Source organism: Coenobita brevimanus, chromosome 62 (genome assembly GCF_032717465.1).
Source record: "Coenobita brevimanus isolate Jiangsu-jjx chromosome 62, ASM3271746v2, whole genome shotgun sequence".
NCBI classification, from domain to species: Eukaryota; Metazoa; Arthropoda; class Malacostraca; order Decapoda; family Coenobitidae; genus Coenobita; species Coenobita brevimanus.
The window spans coordinates 2,563,192-2,587,297 of record NC_137015.1 but is presented as its reverse complement, the minus strand read 5'-3'; the positions used below and the strand labels follow the sequence as shown (position 1 = coordinate 2,587,297).

Sequence of the window (24,106 nt, the reverse complement as noted above, 5' to 3'; positions counted from 1 at the left end):
GTGTTAGGGAGCCTCCTTACCCCACGAGAATACGACCCACAGTGGTGTAGTGGTTAGAGGGCACCTGTCGGGGGGTTGGCCTTGCTCTGCGTGCTTAGACTGGAAATTCCCAGGGGTGACGAGGTTTTTCGAAGGCCTTTAAACAGATGTGAATATAACTCTCTCTCTCTCTCCTCCATCTTTCCTAATTTCACTCTTACACTCTCCATTACAGAATAATTGGCTTTAAAAGGATAATGACTGGAAGGAGGGCAAAATGAATCTCTCTCTCTCTCAAACCTCCTGTTACCTTGTTTGCTTTGAATCCTTTTCCCTCAATCTGTTGCCTGTCCCTACCCTCGCTCTGTCAGATCCAATTTCCATATTCCCTGCCTTCTCTCTCTCTCTCTCTCTCTCTCTCTCTCTCACCGGAGCTCTCAGGAGGGTGGATGTGAGAGATGAGCATGATATCTCCAGCTTACTTCCTTCCACGCTCATTTCAGCTTTTTTTTTTTCTTTCTCTCTCTCTCTCTCTGACATGATTAAGCCGTTCTTTCTGCCTTACTCGCCTCCCCCTCCCCTCCCTCGCGTCACCACTGAGATTACAAATTGCATCCTGCTTTTTCCCTCTCTCTCTCTCTCTCTCTCTCTCTCTCTCTCCAACACACAAACATTCACTTCTCACTTTCCCTTAACCTCCTCTTCCATTACCCTCACATGCACTCAATTCCAATTCCCTTCCCAATATAGCCAATTCCCTCCAATTCCCTTTCCGTCTCTTTCGATACCCTCCATTGCCCTTCAACCCTTTAATCACTTTTTCGTGTGTGTGTGTGTGTGTGTGTGTGTGTGTGTGTGTGTGTGTGTGTGTGTGTGTGTGTGTGTGTGTGTGTGTGTGTGTGTGTGTGTGTGTGTGTGTGTGTGTGTGTGTGTGTGTGTGTGTGTGTGTGTGTGTGTGTGTGTGTGTGTGTGTGTGTGTGTGTGTGTCTCTCTCTCTCTCTCTCTCTCTCTCTCCTTTTAGTACTGCAACTTTAAACCTCTCTTCAGTCTCTCTGCCTCTCTTTCAGTATTTACGTTCACACTTCTCAATTCCCCTCTTTCTCTTTTTTCAATACTTTCTTTCTTCTTCGTCTTCAATCACTCCCACCCCAGACTCACCTCATCATTCATCTCCCTCGCTTTTCCCACTCCTGACTTCCTTCCTTTTTTCTTTTCAAATATTCCCTCCAATTTTCTTTATTCATTTCCTCTTGCTCCAATATTTCTTCTCTTCCTCCTCCTTTACTACGTCCACTAATATTTGTGAATTTCTTTTTCTCTCTCCTCAGATATACCCACTATTCGTCTTTATTTATTTCCTCCTGTTTCATTATTTCTTTTCCAGTTCTTCCTCGTATCTTCAATTCCTTTTTCCCCTGTCTTCCAAAACTCTCTCACTCTCTCTCTCTCGCTGCTTCCGATACCTCTGCTTAGTTCTTCAACCCCTCCTCTTCTCCCTGTCTCCTCTTTCTTCTTTTTGCCTTTTCTTCTTTATCCTCTCCTCCTCTTCCAATATTCACACATACACTCCCTGTCTAATTCTCTCTTTCCTTCTCCTTCTGTCTCCCATTTCCCTCCTTTATCTTCCACTTCATCTTTTCACTTCTCTTTCTCTCTCTTCCAAGCACTCTTTTCCTCCTCTTCCTCTCTTCTACTTCAGCTAATTACTGTCTCTTTCCCTCCTCTTCCTATCGTGCTCTTCCTCTAAGTAATACCTTCTCCCTCCTCTTCCTCTTTCACACTTCCAATCATTAAAATCACTTCCTCACCTCTTTCAATCACTCTTTCTTCTCCTCCCACCCTCCCCTCTGCCTCATCTCAAAAAGTATCCAAGTGTTTGTGAGCCAAGAGTGAGATCAATAAGGCAGGCCTGTCAGGTGCACTCAGCCACCCACTACAACTCTCAACATCTTCTGCATATTAAAGGTGTCCAGAAATAGGAATGAGATTAGTTTTCACAGGATGGACTACAGAGAGAGTACTGTGTCTTCCCTTGCCTCTCGTTCTTCCTATGAAAAGAAATCAGAGCCACAAGAAGGGAAGGAAAGTAAGACTGTTTGTGAATCTATCCTCCCACTGCAACTCTCGCAACTTTTATTTATCGCTGAGTCCAGAAGTAGGGATGAATTTCGCAAAACTTATTTCAACCAACGTTTTGTCCTAAGTTGGGTTTATTTAGGCAAGAAATTTAGATTTACTTACGCAGGAAAGGAAAGGAAAGGAATGTGACGACTCCGAACGTGATATTATTTTAAGTGCAAAAGTGATTGTACTTACGAGGGGGAAATAAGAGTACGTTTGTGTGTGTGTGTGTGTGTGTGTGTGACAGTGAGAGAGAGAGAGAGAGAGAGAGAGAGAGAGAGAGAGAGAGAGAGAGAGAGAGAGAGAGAGAGAGAGATCCTGGACACACTTTACGACAGAACTCACGCCCTCAGACCCCTCACCTCGTTGCTCTAACCACTCCACGGCCGCTTATCGTCAGCATGCAACAAGGACGACCTTATCTTTATCGTCAGCATGCAACAAGGACGACCTTATCTTTATCGTCAGCATGCAACAAGAACGACCTTATCTTTATCGTCAGCATGCAACAAGAACGACCTTATCTTTATCGTCAGCATGCAACAAGAACGACCTTATCTTTATCGTCAGCATGCAACAAGAACGACCTTATCTTTATCGTCAGCATGCAACCAGAACGACCTTATCTTTATCGTCAGCATGCAACCAGAACGACCTTATCTTTATCGTCAGCATGCAACCAGAACGACCTTATCTTTATCGTCAGCATGCAACCAGAACGACCTTATCTTTATCGTCAGCATGCAACAAGAACGACCTTATCTTTATCGTCAGCATGCAACCAGAACGACCTTATCTTTATCGTCAGCATGCAACAAGGACGACCTTATCTTTATCGTCAGCATGCAACCAGAACGACCTTATCTTTATCGTCAGCATGCAACCAGAACGACCTTATCTTTATCGTCAGCATGCAACAAGGACGACCTTATCTTTATCGTCAGCATGCAACAAGAACGACCTTATCTTTATCGTCAGCATGCAACAAGGACGACCTTATCTTTATCGTCAGCATGCAACAAGAACGACCTTATCTTTATCGTCAGCATGCAACAAGAACGACCTTATCTTTATCGTCAGCATGCAACAAGAACGACCTTATCTTTATCGTCAGCATGCAACAAGAACGACCTTACCTTTATCGTCAGCATGCAACAAGAACGACCTTACCTTTATCGTCAGCATGCAACAAGAACGACCTTATCTTTATCGTCAGCATGCAACCAGAACGACCTTATCTTTATCGTCAGAATGCAACCAGAACGACCTTATCTTTATCGTCAGCATGCAACAAGAACGACCTTATCTTTATCGTCAGCATGCAACAAGAACGACCTTATCTTTATCGCCAGCATGCAACAAGAACGACCTTATCTTTAAAACAATTGGACAAACTTGGGTCGTAAATAAATTCTGTTATCAGGCACAGAGAAACAGGCAGCGGGAATGAAACGATAAAAATAATGACTCGACTGGTGGCGTTATCAGGGCGAGTTAACCCCTCAGCTACAAGAGAGAGAGAGAGAGAGAGAGAGAGAGAGAGAGAGAGAGAGAGAAATCTTTGGTGGTAGTAACAGTCTATCCATCCATGCATCCACCATGCAGTCCTGTATTAGCCAAAGAGGAGCGTAGGGGACCGGGGCTAGGCTATTTAATATAGACTTTATCTAAGGCAAGGGTGACCAGTTGTGAATCCCTGAGTTGCATTATCTGAACAATACTCAAAACATCGCCCGTTGGTAGCAAGAGCAAAAACAGGAGTGCCGTCATCGTCATCGTGCTGAATGGGTTGATAATGCGATATTGGCGAGACGCGAAAATAACGCTATGAATAATGAAGACGGTGGGAATTATGCATGGACTTCTTGACGGCCATGAATTTAGGTCATGAATATTTTATAACACCCTCCTAATTTTGCCGACCCCCTACCTTCACAACACTGTATAATCTACGTATATGTACCGTCTAATTTTAGTGATAATGTACTGTGTAATTTTAGATGCAGAGAACTATGCAAAATAAGTTAAAATAAGCATAAATCGCTTGGGAAAAGGTGTTAGGGAGCTTCCTTAACCGAGGAGAAGACGGGTCCAGGTCTCAAGATGGATGTTCAGGGACTCCCAAGGCGCTATTTTTGGAGGCAACTGCTGATCCGCGATACCAGGATCAATATGCACGGCTCCCAGGCACGGTGCAAGGGGAAAACCAGGCCTGTGATCCCTTCCCTGGGCTCCCTAACATCTCTTCCTTGGCGATTTATTTTTGGGTATGGCTGGTTCATATCCTTTTGTAGGTTATTTATGCAGAGTACGGCGATGTTTGAAGGATTTATATAACACAAAAGTGGGCACTCAGATGTAATAAGCAAAACAAATCGCCTAGGAAAAGGTGCTAGGGAGATTTCTTACCCGACAAGAGTAAGGGTTTAAATCATACGTAATTGCACTGAAAAAATCAAGAGTCAATTGCCCACTAATTTGAGAAGAAAACTGGCGACGTTATAAGAGATTAATATTATGGCGACGTGATAAGAGATTAATATTATGGCGACGTTATAAGAGATTAATATTATGGCGACGTTATAAGAGATTAATATTATGGCGACGCTTTAAGAGATTAATATTTACGGCGAGAGACGGACACGACGGGAAAACCAAGGGCGTGTGATGCGTGTGCTGATCGGGGAGGCACAACCTCTGTACCACCTCAAGTCCAGTGTCTCAGGCTCTGTATCCCTTCACTCACTCAGCGTAACCTATATAATTTCAATCTTCTTGCTGTCAGACGATTTTTTTTCTTACTGATGACAGAAAACCAATGCTCGTGATGCGTCTGCTGATAGTGTAGACACAAGTTCTTTACCACTACAAAATTCAGTGTCTCAGGCTCTATTTCCCCCCACCCGCTCAGAGTATGTAAATTCTTCTTGCTGTCAAACGATTTTTTTTTTTTTACTTATGAGAGAAAATCAAAGCTTGTGATGCGCCTGCTGATCGTGGAGACATAAGCTCTATACCATCACAAATTCAGTGTCTCAGGCTCTATTTCCCTGCACCCATTCACAGTACGTCATTTCCATCTTCTTGCTACCAGACGATTTTTTCACTTATTTGAGGTTTTTGTCACGGAGGGGGTTACACAAGCAGTCTTCAAGGATCCATTAATTACAAGACGCCCCTCTTAAGATGAAGGAAATCTTCAGGTAAAAGAAAAATTAAATTAAACGTCATGGTATTGAAAGAGTAACGAGGCAAGATCCATCCCAGGCCATATATTTAGCTGACTTTGGTGAGTTCGCAATATCATTACCTTGGCGATTTATGCGGCCCTTCACACTCAGTATCCTCCCGTATGTCACTGACCCAAACAATGTCGATGTTAAAAAGACACAAAGTAGCATACGAGAGAATGTCAAGGCGGAACACTGAAAAAATAAATCGCTTAAGCAAAGGTGTGACGAAACTGAGGGCGATCGTCTGAAGAGCCCCACGTTACTAATTTTAGAACCAACTGCTGTGTGACGTTACCAGAGGTCAATATTCCAGGCTAGACAGAGACGATTTTCTGGTCGGTTAAAGCAGCTCCCTAACACCTTTTCCTAAGCGATTTATTCTGTTTATTATATCCTACTTCCCTCTTCTGTATTACATGAATCCTTCCAGTATCGCCAACTCTGCATAAATAACGATCACATGGATTTTAACCAGACGTATAAAAAAAATAAATAAATAAGGATGACGTGCCTGGAACCATACGATGTTGAGAGAGAGAGAGAGAGAGAGAGAGAGAGAGAGATTATACGGTATGACCTACTCCTCCTCCCGTCCCCTCCTCCTCCTCCAACTCCTCCCCCCTCCTCCTCCCCCTCCTCAAGTCAAGCCACGCATGTGCAACGTATTACTGCAAAACACAGCAGTAAACATTTATTCTGATTTACTAGTGCTGCTCGGTGCTGCTCGGGTTAGCCAAGTTACCGAGAACTGAAGCATCCACAACACCAACATTATTTCGTGGAGGATCTGCCCTGTGTCCTCACTTCGTCTTCATGAATTCCTTAAGAAACACACCCCTGTCTCACATCCCACTATTACACCCATTTATCTCGGCAAACTCTGGATATTTTCTTTGCGGTCAGGGGTGGGAAGCTGTGCCCCATCCCCAAACAGCCACGCTTAGTTTCTGTGATGCCTAATATTTACATGTGACTGTAAGTAACCCACACAAATGGAAACTGTGAATACAACTGAGGCTGCACCACCTCCCCAGAAATCCAAGTGCAATATCTGTGTTGTCCAAAACTTTACTAATTCTGTAACTAAGCCCCAAAACAATTTCATTCCTTTATCTTGATACATGTGGAAATGTTCTCGTTGGGGAGGGGTTGCGTGTATGCCATCTTCCCCACACCACCAAGTGCAGTTTTTGCAGAACTGATTAGTTACCGTACTTTCGCTTGTCTATGATCAAGCAAAAATTTCCCCTTTTAACTGATACAATAAGGCGCTACTTACCGTCCTCAGGATTATCTATATACACACAAATTTTCAGCACTGCAGCTTGAAAACTGTGGCTATATATAGCTGACACAAACCAACAAACAAATGGACAGACACTGATTTATTATGCATATTAAACCATACCTTCACAAGGTGACATTGGTCGTGTGTTCAAAGTCATATGAAATCTGATATGTAAGGCGAGATATACATGTAAAATAATAAAAATACACATACAGCAAATATCACTGCTCCTTGTGCCACCCCTGAATATAATAAAATGGCGGCCTGCATACCGAAAAGAAGCAGCTCATTCCTACACTTGCATTTACGGCACCTGTACGGTAACAGTGTTCTATACTCACCAACACAGGGATGACAAGTGCCGCCAACTGCCCTTCGCCTCCCTTACTTACCTCTCTCACACACAGCATAGAAACAGCTACAAGTGTATCTGAAACAAGAGAGAGAAAAAATAAACACACTACTGACATGCTCATATCTGGTAATAAAGATGGTTAATTGGTACTAATAGTCTATTATATTGAAGATCATTAGCTTAGGACAAAGTTAATGATGCTGCGACAACAACCCTGACTGTCATCATTAAATACCACACACACACACACACACACACACACACACACACACACATTCTCTCGGTCTGTCTATTTGTCTGTCTGTCTGTCTGTCTCTCTCTCTCTGTCACAATCGGGGCCCATAATTAGATACATCACTGCAGGACACGCCTGATAGATATCGACATGTCTCTCTCTCTAACCTCGACCTCCGCCTGTAATCCTCTGCTCATTATAAAGTCAAGCCTCTATACTCCATCTACTTTAACTTGGCCTAAAATTGCCATCTCCTCCTCCTAAAACTGCTCTTCCTCCTCCTCCTCCTCCTCCTCAAGTCAATGCTGATTTGTAACTAAAGATTAAACCCTTCAACCCAATCATTTTTTTTTATTACTGCTACCACCAGACGATTTTATTCAGCTTAAAGGAGATTTTTTTCCAGTTGGGGGGGTTACGAAGAGCAGTCATACCCCTCAGCTGAAGAAAATCGTGTGGGAAGCAAAAATAAATATATAAAAATAAAAAATACACCACCCACGTCAAGGGCTTAAAGGAAAACAGGATGCTAGTCACGAATAATAATAATAATAATAATAATAATAATAATAAAAATAATAATAATAATAATAATAATAATAATAAATATTAATAACAATAACAAAGAAAACAACAATAATAATAATAATAATAATAATAATAATAACAACAACAAAGACAACAACAACAACAATACTACTATTACTACTACTACTAATAATAATAATAATAATGGACAAAAATCTAATACATAAAACTGCATATAAGATTAAAGCCACAGTAAGGAATTAAAAACGTGACCATGGGCTGGACTGCACGACAACGCCTGACAATTAAACAAAAAGCCTGCCTGACTCTCTCTCTCTCTCCCTCCCTCTTTCCGTGTGTGTGTGTGTGTGTGTGTGTGTGTGTGTGTGTGTGTGTCAAATGACATCTTATTTTCTCCCTTCCTCTCTGCTGCATTACACATATTTTTTTTCTCTCTCTCTCTAATTTGCTTCATCGCACTTTCCACCCCAACCCTCTCAGTCCTTCATTTCAGGCGCTCACCTTTGACGCATCATTTCATCTCTCTCTCTCTCTCTCTCTCTCTCTCTCTCAAGTCATTCACCTTTCTCTACCATTCTGTCTTGTCTTTTTTTTTCTTTCCTCGCAAATTCCCCCTCCCCTCCTTTGTTCCTTTCACAATGCTTCAATGCTTTTATCTGTCCCTTCTCTCTCTCTCTCTCTGTCTCTCTCTCTCTCTCTCGGCACATTTCCCTTTTCTCTCCCGTTTACACTCCTTCTTCCTTCCTCTTCTCTATGCTCCTTTCCTCTCTTCATTTCCCTTCATTACACCTTCCACTTTTTCCATACTTCCTCTCCTCTCCTCTCCTCCTCCACATTTCCAATTTCCCTCTGAGAATTTCACCTCCTCTCTCTCTCTCTCTCTCTCTCTCTCTCTATTCCTGATTTATTCCTACATTTCTCTCCTTCTCAGTCATGCACATCCACATTTTTTCTCTTTTTTCATTTTTTTTCTTTCCCGTCCCCAGCCATTTACCTCTCCTCCTCCTCTCTATCCCATTCTTCCAATATTTCTCCAACAAATCTACTTTTCCACACACATTTTCTCTCCAGACCCTCCTGTTCCTCTCCCCTTTCTCCTCTCTTTTCTTTCCTCTCCCCTCCTCCCCTTTCTTCCTCTCCTTTCTCTCCCCTTCTCTCTTCCCTTCCCTTCCTCCCTTCTCTCTCCTTCCTCTACCTTCCATCCTTCTCATCTCTTTCCCTTCCCCTTCCTCTCCCCTCCATTCATTTCTTCCACTATTTCCCCTCCCCCTCCCTTTTTTTATCTCATTCCTCCGTCCCCTCCCTCCCTTTTTTCTCCCTCCCCCCTCCTAACTCCGTGATAAACAAGTAATCTCCTTAGCTAGTAATTCTGCTCTCTCTCTCTCTCTCTCTCTCTCTCTCTCTCTCTCTCTCTCGTTTCCCTTATTGTCCTCATATGTTCCTCTTACTACCCGTTTCCTCTTTTCTTTTATTCTCTTCTCCCCTGGCAGAAATTTTGCACCCTCCATCCCCCTCCCTCCCCTCCCCTCTCTCTCTCTCTCTCCCTCTCACACACACACACACACACACACACACACACACACACACACACACACACACACACACACACACACACACAATTTCTTACTTCATCCTGACCCTCATATCCCCGCCAGCATTTTCAGTCTCACACCAATTATCAACAAACTCATCATCGTATATTTGTTTTTCCTACACACATATCTCCATTACAATTTGCAATATATATAAACTGGTCCGTACTTCATTACAGCTGTTCAATGGCTTATACACACTAATTATTAAATGTCCTGAGACCAGTGGGGTGTCCAAGGCTGAATGAACGGACGGGTGATGTTGAGAGAGTGTGCTTGATACCTTAATGTTTACGTCTCTTCCCTTCACTGCTTCATTTTACATATTTATATCGATTATCAGGCTTTTTCCCTTTTTTTTTTCCTCCTTTCCCCCCCTCTATCCGTCCTTCTGTTGTCTGCCTGCGTGTTGTGTGTCTGTCTCCCTGTCTGTCTGCCTGTCTGTCTCTCTCAAGTTCACACCTCTTTCCCACTTATTTTTGTCACTGTACCTTTTTCTGTTACCCCAAAACTTTTTCGCCTAATTGTTTTTTCTCTCTTCCTTTTCACCTGTAAATGTGCTTTCCCATACTTTTTTTTTTTTTTTACTTATTTACATGCTTCCCATAACCTCCTCAAGGTTGGGACAAATCTAGCATTCTCCTCCAGCTTACGCCACACGATTTTCTTCAGCTGAGAGTGCGTTTTAAAAGCCTAAGAGTGCGTTACAAGACCCTGAGAGTGCGTTATAAGAGCCCGAGAGTGCGTTACAAGAGCCTGAGAGTGCGTGATAAGAGCCTGAGAGTGCGTTATAAGAGCCTGAGAGTCTTAACCCCTCTCGACGTATCTTAAATTCCTCTTCTCACCTCTTCCTCTTAAATTTTCCTCCTTTTTCGCTTCTTTTCCTCTCTTCTTTATCCTCATCTTATCGGGCTTACGTCCCTTTCTTTCATCTTTCTTTTCTTTACAACACTCCAACTTCCTCCCTCTTCACGCCTCTTCCTACAGTCTTCTTACCTCCTCCTCTTCCTCCCTCTCCATCTCTTGCTCCTCCTCTCGAGTTCTCTCCTCTTTTCTCTTTCTAATCCTCTCTTTCTCTGTTCTTATTCAATCTATTTTTCACTTCTTTCCCTTCTTCCTCATCTTTCTTCTCTGCATTCACTTCTCACAATTTCTTCACCTCGTTTTCTCTTATTATTTTATTTCTTTCACTCTCTGTTTCTTAAATGCAATCTTCATTTCGCCACTGACGTCTTTCCCCTCTCATCCCCCCCCTCTCTCTCCTTGACCTCTTTCCCTCCCTCTCACACTTTTCTTCACCTCAGAATTCTCTCTCTCTCTCTCTCTCTCTCTCTCTCTCTCTCTCTCTCTCTCCCCTCCTTCCTCCCACGCTTCTTCCTCCCTCCCCTAATCCCTCTCTTTCTCCGTCTTCCAAGAATTGCATTGTTCGTCGCTCCAGTCGTAATGGTAGGGAAAGGAAAAAAAGTATATAGTGATTTAGAGGTCAAAGTATTAATAGTAATAAGGAACAAAGTAGTGGTAGTAGTAGTAATGAAATAATAATAATAATAATAATAATAATAATAATAATAATAATAATAACAATAATAATAATAATATCTTTAATGGTGAAAGAAAAAGGGATACGGTACGGTGAGTACGGACGCAAGTAGTAGTAGTAGTAGTAGTAGTAGTAGTAGTAATAATAATAATCATAATAATAATAACGGGGATGATGATGATGATGATGATGAAGCTTCAGGAAATTTGATCCAGGTTTTCTCGAATTTAATCAGCAAGTTAAAATCTGGAAAGTGTGTGTGTGTGTGTGTGTGTGTGTGTGTGTGTGTGTGTGTGTGTGTGTGTGTGTGTGTGTGTGTGTGTGTGTGTGTGTGTGTGTGTGTGTGTGTGTGTGTGTGAGAGAGAGAGAGAGAGAGAGAGAGAGAGAGAGAGAGAGAGAGAGAGAAACTGCAGATCAAGACAAGCACTTCCGGCCACTATAACCAATAACGAATACGCATAATTTACCTGAGCCAATTGCCGTGTCAATATCCCTCGCTCATCACACCCCTAAGCATCTGAAGGCAAATAAAACCTTGAAGAATTAAGCCTGTCACGAGCAGAATAAATCACTAACGAAGAGGTGTTACTAGGGAGGTCACTTTTATAGCTTCATAATTTCTTCTACGGTATATTTTATTTTTAACATTTCTTTTTTTTGCATCGTCGAAATCTTGTCACCCAAAAAAAGGTTAAAATAAAACTTTTAAATAATAAGGCCTGTATTGCAACACCGAGGCCCTGTCATGTGCAGAATAATTCGCTAAGGAAGAGGTGTTACTGCGCAGTCTATTATACGGCTTTATAATTTTTCGCATGATATTTTCCTCTATTCAGCATTTTGTACTGCATCGCTGAATCCTTGTCACGTAAAAAAATGCTAAAAATAAAACTCAAATACTAAATCTTGTATTGCTACGGCGGATCTTGTAGGCTAATTCGCTAACGTACAGGTGTTACTGCGCAGCCTTTTCCACAGCTTCATAGTTTCTTGCATATTATTCTATTCTCATCATTATTCTGTACTGCAACGTCGGCCCCTTGTGATATGCAAAAAAAAATCGCTAAGTTAAAGGTGGGGTTACACAGTCCCATTTTCTGTTGTTTATTTCTGGGTGCGATACTGTTCGTTCCACACCAGAGCAAAACAATAAATAAATACGGGGTCATTAATAAGTAAATACATTAATAAGTAAATAAATACGGGTTCATTAATAAGTAAATAAATACGGTCTTTAATAAGTAAATAAATACGGGGCCATTAATAAGTAAATACATTAATTAATAAATACGGGGTCATTAATACGTGAATACTTTAATAAGTAAATAAATACGGGGTCATTAATACGTAAATACCATAATTAAATAAACACGGGGTCATTAATAAGTAAATACAATAATAAGTAAATAAATACGGGGTCATTAATAAGTAAATAAATACGGGGTCATTAATACGTAAATACATTAATAAGTAAATAAATACGGGGTCACCGTCCGAAGAAGCCTTTAATTGGTTTAACCTGTGGTCCTGACTGGCCTAAACAACCACATGTCACCCTAACAACTGCATGTAGGCTGTTGAACTTGGGAGGAACTAAGGAGGCAGTGAATCTCTCTCTCTCTCTCCTTTACCTGCTACTATTTACCACACATCTTATGCTTCTCCGTTTTTCTCCTCGTGCATTTTCCTCCTCCTAATCCGAGACTTCCTTTTTCCGTTTTCTTCCCTCTCTTCTTCTGTGTGTGTGTGTGTGTGTGTGTGTGTGTGTGTGTGTGTGTGTGTGTGTGTGTGTGTGTGTGTGTGTGTGTGTGTGTGTGTGTGTGTGTGTGTGTGTGTGTGTGTGTGTGTGTGTGTGTGTGTGTGTGTGTGTGTGTGTGTGTGTGTGTGTGTGTGTGTTCTTCCGTACTTTCTACACACCATCCTCTTTCCATTTCATTTCTAGGACTTTCACTCTTCTCTCACCCCCTTTCCAGCCTGTGACCTCCTCCCTCCCTCTAATTCTCCACCTCCTTCACCTCTCCGTTTTGTTCCTTTTTCCCCTCAAGTCCTTTTCCCTTCTCTCTGACCCTCTCTTCGTCGCGCCTTTCCTCTCTCGTTCTCTTACCTCTCCTGCTTCCCCTCCCCTCCCCTCCCCTCCCCAGCCCTTCTCTTCCCCCCAACCTCCTCCCCTCTCTGACAACTCTTTTACCAATACACTTTCTCCTCTCTCTCTCTCTCTACCCCTTACCGTCATTTTCTTTTCACTTACCTCCCTTGCTTCTCCAAATTCTCTAATCTTCTTCATCCCCTCCTCTCCTCTACCCCTAAGATCTCTCGTCTATTACCCTTCCTAACCTCCCCAACCCTCCTCTTCACCCCAACCCCTCCTTTCCCCAAAATCTCCCCTTCCCCTCAAAATCTCTTCTCATACCCACACTAACATCTGCAATCTTTCTCTTGACCCCCTCCCTCTTCTATCCCTTCCCTCCCCACTACTCTCTCCCCCTCCCCTTCCCCTCCCTCAAAATCTCTTCTCTTACCCACTCTAACATCTGCGATCATCCTCTTCACCCCCTCCCTCTTCTATCCCTTCCCTCCCCACTACTCTCTCCCCCTCCACTCCCCTCTACACTCTCCCCCCCTCCCTTTCCCTCCCCCCTTCTGAGGACGGCTGGAGGGCAAAGACAAATCCTCATCATTATTACTTTCCTTTACGTCGATGCTCACTGAAGCCAACTGGAAGACACCTTGAGAAACGAGGCCAAGGAAGGAAAGGGGAGGGAGGAGGCAGGGGACACTAAGGAGGGGAGGGAAACGGGGAGGAAAGAGAGGGAGAGAGTCTTGAAGGAGGGGGACGAGAGGGAGAATGATATAGGAGAGAGAGGCTTGGAGGAGGGAGACGAGAGGGAGAATGAGAGGGGAGATAGCGGTAGGGAGATGGCGAGATGGCGAGAGACAGGAGGAAAGGCACGGAGACAGATGGGCGTGAAATGAGAAGGAGGAGGAGAAGGAGAGCTAAAGAATGATAAGAGGGAGAGAACAAGACGGGAGTGGAAGAGAGAGGGGAAAAGAGAGATAGGGAGGGGAAGGAGAAGGGAGGAAAAGGGAAAGATGAGGTGGTGGCAGACGAGGAAAAAAGTGGAATGGAAGTGGAAAAGAGAGACAAGAAAGGAGGGAGAAAAGGTGTTGAGCTGTGGAAGGACGGGTTATGGAGAGATAAAGAGGAGAGAGAGAAGGGAGAGGTGTGAGGAAGGAAGGAGAGAGAAAGGAAACGAAGAGAGAATGGAGAGTTCAAAGAGGGAAAGCTATACGGTAAAGGAACCTGTAAAGGGAAATAAAGGGAATAAACAGATTAGGAGAGCAGGAAGTCGAAGAAAGGAGGGCAGGGGACGGAAAGAAGGGAAAGAGAAGGTTAAAGGGAACGAGAGGAAAGAAGGAGGATAAGGAAGAGAGTGGGACGAGTCGGCGAGTGACTGCCCCTGGAGAGAGAGAGAGGGGGGGGGGAGGAGGGGCAGAAGAATGAAGGAGGGTGAGGAGGAAGGGTACAGATGGCAATGGAGGGGAGGGGGACTGGAGGAAAAGATAAGGAGACAAGAGAGGGGAGGAGGAGAGGGAGGGAAGAATTACAAAAGCTACCCTTCATTGTGCTCACACTTATTATGGCCCTTGTGTTAAATGGCTATGTAAGAGCAAGAGACTGATGACACTCCCTCGCTTTACTGTCAGCGAGGATAAGAAGAGGGTATAAATGCTGTACTAACTTCTTTCTCATTTTAGTAAGATGATGATGATGATGATGATGGTGTGTGTGTGTGTGTGTGTGTGTGTGTGTGTGTGTGTGTGTGTGTGTGTGTGTGTGTGTGTGTGTGTGTGTGTGTGTGTGTGTGTGTGTGTGTGAGAGAGAGAGAGAGAGAGAGATTAATGGGAGGGGATATGGCGGGGTGAGATGACAAAGAAAGAAAGAGGGGAGGCATGAAGACTGAAAAATTGCAAGAGAAAACAATCCCGGATCACAGAAATGGATGAAGGAAATTTTACAGGAAATATGACAGAATTATACTAAGCATGGAGTCTCAAGATCCATGTAATTATAACACTGTCAGGCGATTATTATTATTATTATTATTATTATTATTATTATTTGTGTTGAGGGGACGGCTCAGCGTAGTCAATGTCTGCCCTGCATTATATATTCTGTCTGTACTTCCCATGGCCCTTTTCACGCCGTACAGTGCCTACTTCGATAACCCACCCCTACTGCTACGTCTTTGCCCATACCAGCAGACTGAGCAGTGGTGAAAAACGCGATAATTTCTATGTTTTCTGAATCCCTGGGTTTTTATACACTCAATTTTCGTCTCATCAGCGATTCGTGAAAGAAAATCGATTCATTTCTGACAAGTTCTATTACCGGGTTCGTTGTATAGAGAAAGAAGATCTATTAGTTTTCCACAATGAGCTGCACTAACTGTAATTTACCTCTCTCTCTCTCTCTCTCTCTCTCTCTCTCTCTCTCTCTCTCTCTCACACACACACACACACACACACACACACTGCATTTCAGAAGTGGTCTTACAAGGCTTTTCTATAATGGTACCGTGATATCTTTTTCCTTAACTGCGAAAATTATATAAAAAAACGGATAGATAAATAAAAACAGATAGATTGGCAGACATATAGTTAATCGATAAAAAGAGACTGTAATTAGGTAATCAGAAATATTTTAACTTCGACTTTCTTCACCTGAACAAAGTCGACTTGCGTTAACAGCAACGAGGTGACCTATGCTATCGATCTCACCAGACTAAATCCCTCAAACGACGACGCTTGACGCAACAATCACCCCGGCGTTTCATCAGAGCCTCCGGTCATCAACTTCACGGGAGAAAGAGTAGGAGAGAAGGGGAGGGGGGGGCTGAGGCTGCTTGAAGAGATTGTAAGGAGATGCGAGACAAATACGCGAGACGGGGGGAATGACAGGTGTTGATATGAATAGCCACAGGTGCTGATCCACGTGGTGTTTTTCTCTGTTAGGACTGTGTGTGTGTGTGTGTGTGTGTGTGTGTGTGTGTGTGTGTGTGTGTGTGTGTGTGTGTGTGTGTGTGTGTGTGTGTGTGTGTGTGTGTGTGTGTGTCTTGCTGTCCCAAACGACTTTATTTAGCTCTGGGAGGAGAACGTTTGATGTAAGGGCTAAAGAAGGTTATATCTGACTCGACACCCCCAGATAAATAAAGTCTCTTCTACCTCCAGACAAACAGTGTCTCTTCTACCATAAAGTCTCCTCTACCTCCAGATAAATAAAGTCTCCTCTCCCATAAAGTCTCTTCTACCTCCAGATAAACAATGTCTCTTCTACCATAAAGTCTCCTCTACCTCCAGATAAATAAAGTCTCCTCTCCCATAACGTCTCTTCTACCATAGTCTCTTCTACCTCCAGATAAACAGTGTCTCTTCTACCATAAAGTCACTTCTACCTCCAGATAAATAAAAAGCCTCTTCTATCATAAGCCAAAACGACTGTTGATGCCAAGAAAAAAGCATAAGAGACACCATTGTAGAGAAAATCATAAAGAAAATTGAGATAATAAAGGACGGAATAATGATAACAGTCAGGGGTGATGATCCTTATGGCTTAGGGATCAATAATAAAGGCCAGTAAATTCGTGTTTATTTAATTCTCCCTGCCCAGACGAATTTTTCCATCTTATAACAAATCTGTACTGAGTGGGTTAATGGATGGATGGATGGATGGATGGATAAGGGAGAAGTGGATGGAGGGGGGGAGAAAACACTAGGGCACGAGGTGAAGAAAGGAAGAGGAGAAAGTGGAGATAAGCAGAGAAAGAAGAGTGGGAGGAAAGACAGAGAGGAGGGCGAGAGGTGGAGAGAAGTGGAAGAAAATCCGTCAGAAGTGGATGCTGGAGAGAATAAGAGGGAAGAAGGTTGGGAGGGGGGAGAAAGAATGGGCGGGGGGAGTAGGGAGGTGGGGAGAAGGGTGGAGGTTGGGAGAGAGACAAGAGGAGGAGGAGAAGGAAGAAGAAAGATGATGAAGGGAAAGGAGAGGAAGGAGGAAGAGGAACGAAAGGTGGAAGAGGAAGGGAGGAAGGATAGGGAAAGGGTGGCAGGGCAAGGAAGGGAGCTGAAATGAAGGGGAGGGAGACAGAGAGACAGGGTGAGGGAAGAAAGAAGAGAGGAGAGGGATGAGGTAAAAGAGTGGAGAAGAGGGAGGAATGGAGAGAAATTGTGGAGATGCGGAGTTAGGAGGAAGGGAGAAATGCACTTGGTGCTATATTTATAGCGAGGAAAAAATAAACGATGAAATATATATCTATATATATATATATATATACAGAGAGAGAGAGAGAGAGAGAGAGAGAGAGAGAGAGAGAGAGAGAGAGAAGGAGAGATAAGTGATCAAAGAGGAGGAAAGAAAGAAAAGGAGAGAGGAGAGAATTGGAACATAAGAGGAAACAGAATAACCACAGAAGTGAGAAGAATAAGAAGTGAATATACAGACAGCAGAGAAGAGAAGGCACAGAGAAGGAAAGTGGAAGAGCAAGTACGAGGTGGAAGTGGAAGAGTGTCAAGAAGTGGAGGAGAAGAGAGAGGAGACACTGGGGAGGAAAGTGGAAGAGCTACGAAGTGGAGGAGGAGGAGGTGGAGGGGTGTCAAGAAGTGGAGGAGGTAATGAAATCATGAACGCCAAAGATACGAAGCGAGGGGCAGGAAATAAAGCGTCGTATCTTCGTGGTCTTAGGAGCCTCCCTGACACCTCTGGCTCAGCAGTTAATATAGCACTTTACCCCTCAAATGGTCAGCACAACTCTAGCACCCTATTCCCATTATAAGCAAGACGATTTTTTTCGGCAGAGTGAGTCATAGGAGGCTGGGAGTGTTAATAGGACACTGACTCCATTACCCCTCTCATGGTTGCGACAGATCTAGTATTCTCAGCTTACCCCAGACGATTTCATTCAGCTGAGGGACGTCAAGGGAGGCAGAGTGTTAATCCTTACACGATCAAGGTTCAATTCTAACCTTAATATAATCGCCTGGAGGTAACCACAATCACAGGAGGGGTTCTGGCGTGGTCCAAGGGTTAGCTGAGAGTATTATCACGCTTAGCCAATCCACTCCAAGCGGTCTCCCCCACGAAGGATCAAAGCGTCTGGCAGGAACAAAAATAAATTGAAAAAAATACATCTCGAAGTCAAATAAAAGGATGAAGGAGACCGCTGCTAACCCCTTCATTACCAGTCTCTGCAAAGCTGAATAAAATCGTCTGGTGGTAGCAAGAACAAAATGTGTGTGTGTGTGTGTGTGTGTGTGTGTGTGTGTGTGTGTGTGTGTGTGTGAGAGAGAGAGAGAGAGAGAGAGAGAGAGAGAGAGAGATGGGGAGGGGGGATGAAAGGTATAGAGTTGAAGGTTCTTGACTCTTCCCACCTCGGCCTCACCTTGGTTGATGTTGCAAGCTGGTTATCTGGCCTGAACAATGAGGGGAGAGGGGAGGGAGTAGAGGAGAGAGAGGGGAGGGACTAGAGGGGAGAGAGGGGAGAGAAGGAGAAGGGGGTGAGGGTGAAGAGAGGACAAGGAGGGAGGAGAAATGAGCGACAAGAAAAGGGCGGGGGAAGGGAAGGGGGGAGAAGTGACGAGGGGAGAGAGAGAGAGAGAGAGAGAGAGAGAAACTTAATACCACAACTATAAGACTATTTCTGTTTCGCATTCTTTAACTTCTTGACCAAATCCCTTCTTTTTCTAGTAACCTCCCTGTTAAAAATAAGAGGGAGGCGGCGCATGACGGAAGGGAGACGAGAGGAGGGGGAGAGAGAAGGAAGGGAGGGAGAGGTTAAGGAAGAGAGAGATGGGGAGTTAGGAGGGAGGGGATGAAGGGGGACAAAGGGAGAGAATAAGTCAATGAATTGAGGAAAGGAGAGGAGAGAGAGAGAGAGAGGGGAAGATGGGAGTATGGGGAGGGAATGTACAAGGAAGGTAGGGAGGGAAGGATGGGAGAAAGGGGGAGATGGGGAGAAGGGAAAGGAAGGAGCTAATAAGAGAGGACAAGGGGAGACGGGAGAAAGGGAAGTAGCGGGGTTGCAAAGAGGAGGGAAGAAGCAAAGGGAGAAAAAAGGAGGGATGAGGGAAGGGCAGGAATTGTGGAAGGAGGGGGTGGGGAGGGGGAGAGCGAGTGGGGGAGAAGAAAGGGAAAGAAAAGGTTAGGACAATAAAATGCTGTCACCGCGATGGTAGAATTTAGGTACAGTCTTGTTACTCTAACTTGGCTCAAACTTGCCATTTCTATAGGATACAAAAACCCACACTGGCAGTTGCCATTTCTATATTGAATACCATGTCATAACAATACATTAAGACTAGAATATTATGCTAGTCACGAAGAAGTTCAGTGGAAAGCAAGTCAAGCCGTAGCATTGTTTTTCTGCCACTGAGCTACGTGATATAAAACTGCAAAAGGACGAAAATCTGGGCCAAGTTAAGGTGAAAGAACTATAACTTATTCTAATTAACTCCTATTTTATCCAGGTGAGAAGATCCGTACGTAATTAAGGTATGAATTCACCTTTACCTCCACTACCTCCATTCTTTCATCTACCCTCACCTCTACTCACTCATCAATCGTCTACTTCCTCGCTCATTTCTTCCCTCCACTTTCTCTCTCAATTCTCTCTCCTCCTCTTATTTTTCGTCTACCTTCTCCCTCTCCCTTTCATTCCCTCCACTTTCTCTTTTCTCCCTCCTCCTCCTACTTTTCATCCACCTTCTCCCTCTCCCATTCTCTCCCTCCACTTCTTCTTTCTCATTTATTTCCTTCTCTTTTTCCTTTGAACAAGTTTCGTCCTCTGTTTATCCTTTCACTCATATGCCCCTAGTCTCTCTCTCTCTCTCTCTCTCTCTCGCCCTGCGTCATGCATACCATTAAACCCAGGCAACACACACACACACACACACACACACACACACACACACACACACACACACACACGCACACATATTATCCCTTCATTACCTTGCAGTGTAAAGGTGTTAATGAAGCCTACATCTTAAATACAGCGACCTCATGCCTTTGCAACCCTGTCTTTAATCAAAATAAAATCGTCAGGAGATAGCAAGAACAAAATCAAATCAAATAAATGGGGAAAACAGATGTTCCTCCCTCCTCCAGGTCCCTCCACGCACTAACACCACCTCTCTCTCTCCTCCACAGAACTAATGGCTGAGTTATGCTGATAATCAAGGTAAGTGAAGGCCGGCGAGAAGGACCCTAGACTTTTGCTGCATGACTCTGATGGGCCAATGAATGGGCGATGATTCTATTACAGACTGCATCTAATGGGTCCTGCGTCTGAGAGATAGTTCATGATTCTATTAATGGGTGTTTGTAATGGGTTGTCTTTCTAATGGGTACTTTGTGAGTCTATGAAAGATTGGTTCTAATCGAGTCTGATTCTAAAAGACAGTTTATGATTCTATTAACGACAGCCACCTTTTACGGGATTAAGGTGTCTGACAATAGATAGACAGACAGACAGACAGACAAACAGACAGACTGACAGACAGACAGATGGGTAAATAGATAGACAGACAGATAGGTAGATGGACAGAATATAAACAGATAGATAAATAGACAGACACAGACAGAGACAGATAGATAGATATATAGATAGATAAACAGACTGACAGATAGATATAAACAGACACATCGACACAGATAGACAGACAGACAGACAGGCAAATGGACAGAAGAGACATACAGACAGATAGACAAAAGTGAAAAAAAACAATCTATAATGGGACGAGCCTGCTGGAAAACTTAACTGCGCCAACAACAGAGAAGAGCTGACGTTACCTGAAATAGCGTTTAATCCATCGACAACTGCAGCTTAAATCTAAACAAAATCATCGAATGCTAACCTGACTAAAGAATTCTGACTCCAACTACACTCTATTCCCATGAGATATTTTGTAACACTAGAATATATTACAGGTACAGCTAGAGAAAGAGGGGGGTAGCCAGGAAATGAATACTAGCGAAATACAAAGTCTGTAATTGCGACGACTGTATTTTTTGTAGTCTGGCGTGTAATACTTTTCTCATTTGTTCTTTATATATACACAAGCTTACTCTTACTCCCGCTGAAGCCATTGATAAAGAAATAAAGCATAAAAGGTTACTGTATTATTTCATCAGCAAGCCAGAAAGGTAAATATATAATACTCATTCTTTGTTGATTTTACTGAACTCCTTTATCGCTCTTACTCTCAGGTTAATAATACAGTACGATGCCAGACCTGTGCAAGGACTGCCTGAGATATTTAACTTTTATTATTCTTCTCTAATATATAAAATAGTGTAATGTTAACCTGAGTTCCTTCCCTTTTCGCTTCTCCAGCAGATTACATTTCCTATAATTTCTCCCTCTGTCCTTCTCCTTTTCTCCCTTTACCCTTCTCTCCTGCCATCTGTTTCTCTGCCCTGCGTTATCAGATTACATTCCCAATACTTCTGCCTCACCCTTATTCTTCCCTTTCCCGGCAATACTTTTCTGTTTCCTTGTCTTTCCCTTTCCTTCCTGCTTCTTCCATTTACTTTTCTCCTTCCCCTTCTCACATACCCATCCCTTAACGCCTTACCAATTCCCCGTTTTGTTCTGTATTTTTCACGTCCCTTCGTTTCACCAAATCACCTCTATTTCCACACTCGTCCACAAACCCACGGCTTTCTTACAATTTCCCCTTCTTGACACGCTATCCATTCTCTTTATCCATATTTGCTACATTTCCCATCATTTTCAATCATCTCCCCCACACCAAAGTCGTTCATTCACTAAAGTATTGATAATCTGCTCGTCCTTCTCTTTCTTTCTTGCTATCTCCCTTCTCATGGATCAAACTCTACATCTACCAACTTTACTACTGCCCACAATTTCTTAGACTCTTCCCATCCTTCACCACAAATAAATCTTTCCTACCCTCCCCATTCCTCTACCCAACACCCTTCCTGTTTGTTCCCTCCCTCCTTTCCCTTCTCCATATCCTCAGCCCCTCATCTCCGTCTCTACTCTCCCCATTTGCCCAGTCTCCTTGTCCTCTCCTCTCCCCTCTCCCAACCCTCACTTTCCCTCCTCTTCTTTCCCCTTCCCATTTCCAATTCCAAAACCCATCTTCTCTCCTTCTCAGCCCCCCATTTCTTATCTCTCCATTCCTCCAACCCTCTCCAAACACTACCCTCCCCTACCCCTCACCTTCCCTCCTCTCCTTTCTCATTTCCAATCCTAAAACCCATTTTCTCTCCTCCCCAACCACTCATCTCTCTCTCCTCCCCATTCCTCCAACCCCATTCTTACACTCCCCTACCCTACCGCTCACCATCCCTCCTATCATTTCCCCTTCCCATTTCCAACCCACAACCCCTTCCTCTCCTCCCCCAACCCTGCCCCTCCACTGCAGCTCGACTTCCAATCCATTCCACCCACCCCAGAGAATGCATTGGCGACAAAAACATTTCAGCACGAGAGCACCAAGAACAGTAAGAAGAAGAAGAAGAGGAAGAAAGAAGAAGAAGAAGGAGAAGAAACAAGAAAAAGAAAAAGAAGACGAAGAAGAAGAAGAAGAAGAAGAAAGACGAAGACGAAGAAGAAGAAGAAGAAGAAGTCGAAGAATAATAATAATAATAATAATAATAAGAAGAAGAAGAAGAAGAAGACGACGACGACGACGAAGAAGAAGAAGAAGAAGAAGAGGGGCATCGATAATGTGGTTGTGGTAAATGTGGTGCCTCGGGTCAGGGAAGGTGTAGCATGAGTCAGTGGATCTCTCTCTCTCTCTCTCTCTCTCTCTCAATTTATCGCTTTGCATGACCGACGGAATATTCATACACACTTAAAGCCATACCTCAATAAACTATTTAAAAAAAACAAAAAAACAAAAAAAAAGTCAGTTAAAAAAGAAAAGGTAAAAAAAAAAATCAGCTGAAACAATCCAGAAAAAAAACTCACAGCGACAATCACAATACAGTAAAAAAAAAAAAAAAAAAAAACAAAACTCTTTGCACGAAAAAAAGTAATATATTTTTTCCACACAGCTTATAACATTACTGGCAACATTTTTCTCGGTCAAAGAAAAAATCGTAGGAAAAAAATCGTATAGGTGCTTCGTTAATGTTACTCTTATTACGAGACAAACATTCTTTGACATGTGCTACTTAAGGTATGAACATTCTTTATTATCAGCAACGACAACTACAACAACAAAAACAACTATACCAACAACAGCAACTACTACAAAAACTACAGTAACAACTACATCAACAACTACGACAGCAACAACAACAGTAAAAACAACAATTCCAACAAGAACAACTACAACTACAACAACAAGAAAGCTTACAAACACAAACACCATCGTTTTTTACCAGGCACAACCTCAGGCTCGTATTCTCGTCCGTAAAGGAAGCTCCCGTAACACCTCTTCCTTAGCAATTTATTTTTGGATATGGCTGGTTAGTACCCTTTTTGCCCGTCATTTAGGCAGAGTGTGGCGATAGTGGAAGGATACGAGTATATGTAACAGTGTATAGTATGGCGTAAGAAACGAAATGAATAGCTTAGGAAAGGGTGTTAGGGAGCTTCCTCAACCAACGAGATTACGGGCTTGTCATATCCTAACGAACTTAAAGGTAGAATTTTTCCATCCATCCATCCATTGCCAGACGCCATGTATCCCAAACGGGGTGGTCAAGGGCTTAGAGTTAATTGTTTTACAGGGAGGGGCACTAATCCTCCACCAACCCCACTTGACACGTAGGGATGCCAACAGCATCTGGTGTTCCCAGGCGGTCACCCATCCAAGTACTAACCAGACCCAACGTTGCTTAACTTCGCTGATCGGACGGGAAGCGGTGTACTCAACTTGGCATAGAATTTTTCCTTCTAACAATTCCAGCATAACCTCATCAGCACGCAAGATAATATTTCTAGTCTTGAAAAAAAAAAAACAAAAAAAAAAAAAAAAAAACAGCGTCACTATTTCTGCATGTAAAAAGCAAACAATTCCAACAGTTCCTTCCCAACACGTAAACACTTATCATTTATACACAAAGCAAACATTTTCATACATGTCATTGTAAAGGTCAATTGCTTTCTTATACGAGCCAAATATTTAACAATGGCCTGATCACCGAACGACACGTATCAGTTCTACCTTTACTAACACACAAACAC

General features: G+C 43.2%; 1 pseudogene; it reads right to left on the bottom strand.

Moving 5' to 3' along the window:
• Nucleotides 1–23,693: 23,693 nt before the first annotated feature.
• Nucleotides 23,694–23,812, bottom strand: LOC145404179 (5S ribosomal RNA; annotated as a pseudogene).
• Between the last annotated feature and the right edge of the window lie 294 nt (nucleotides 23,813–24,106).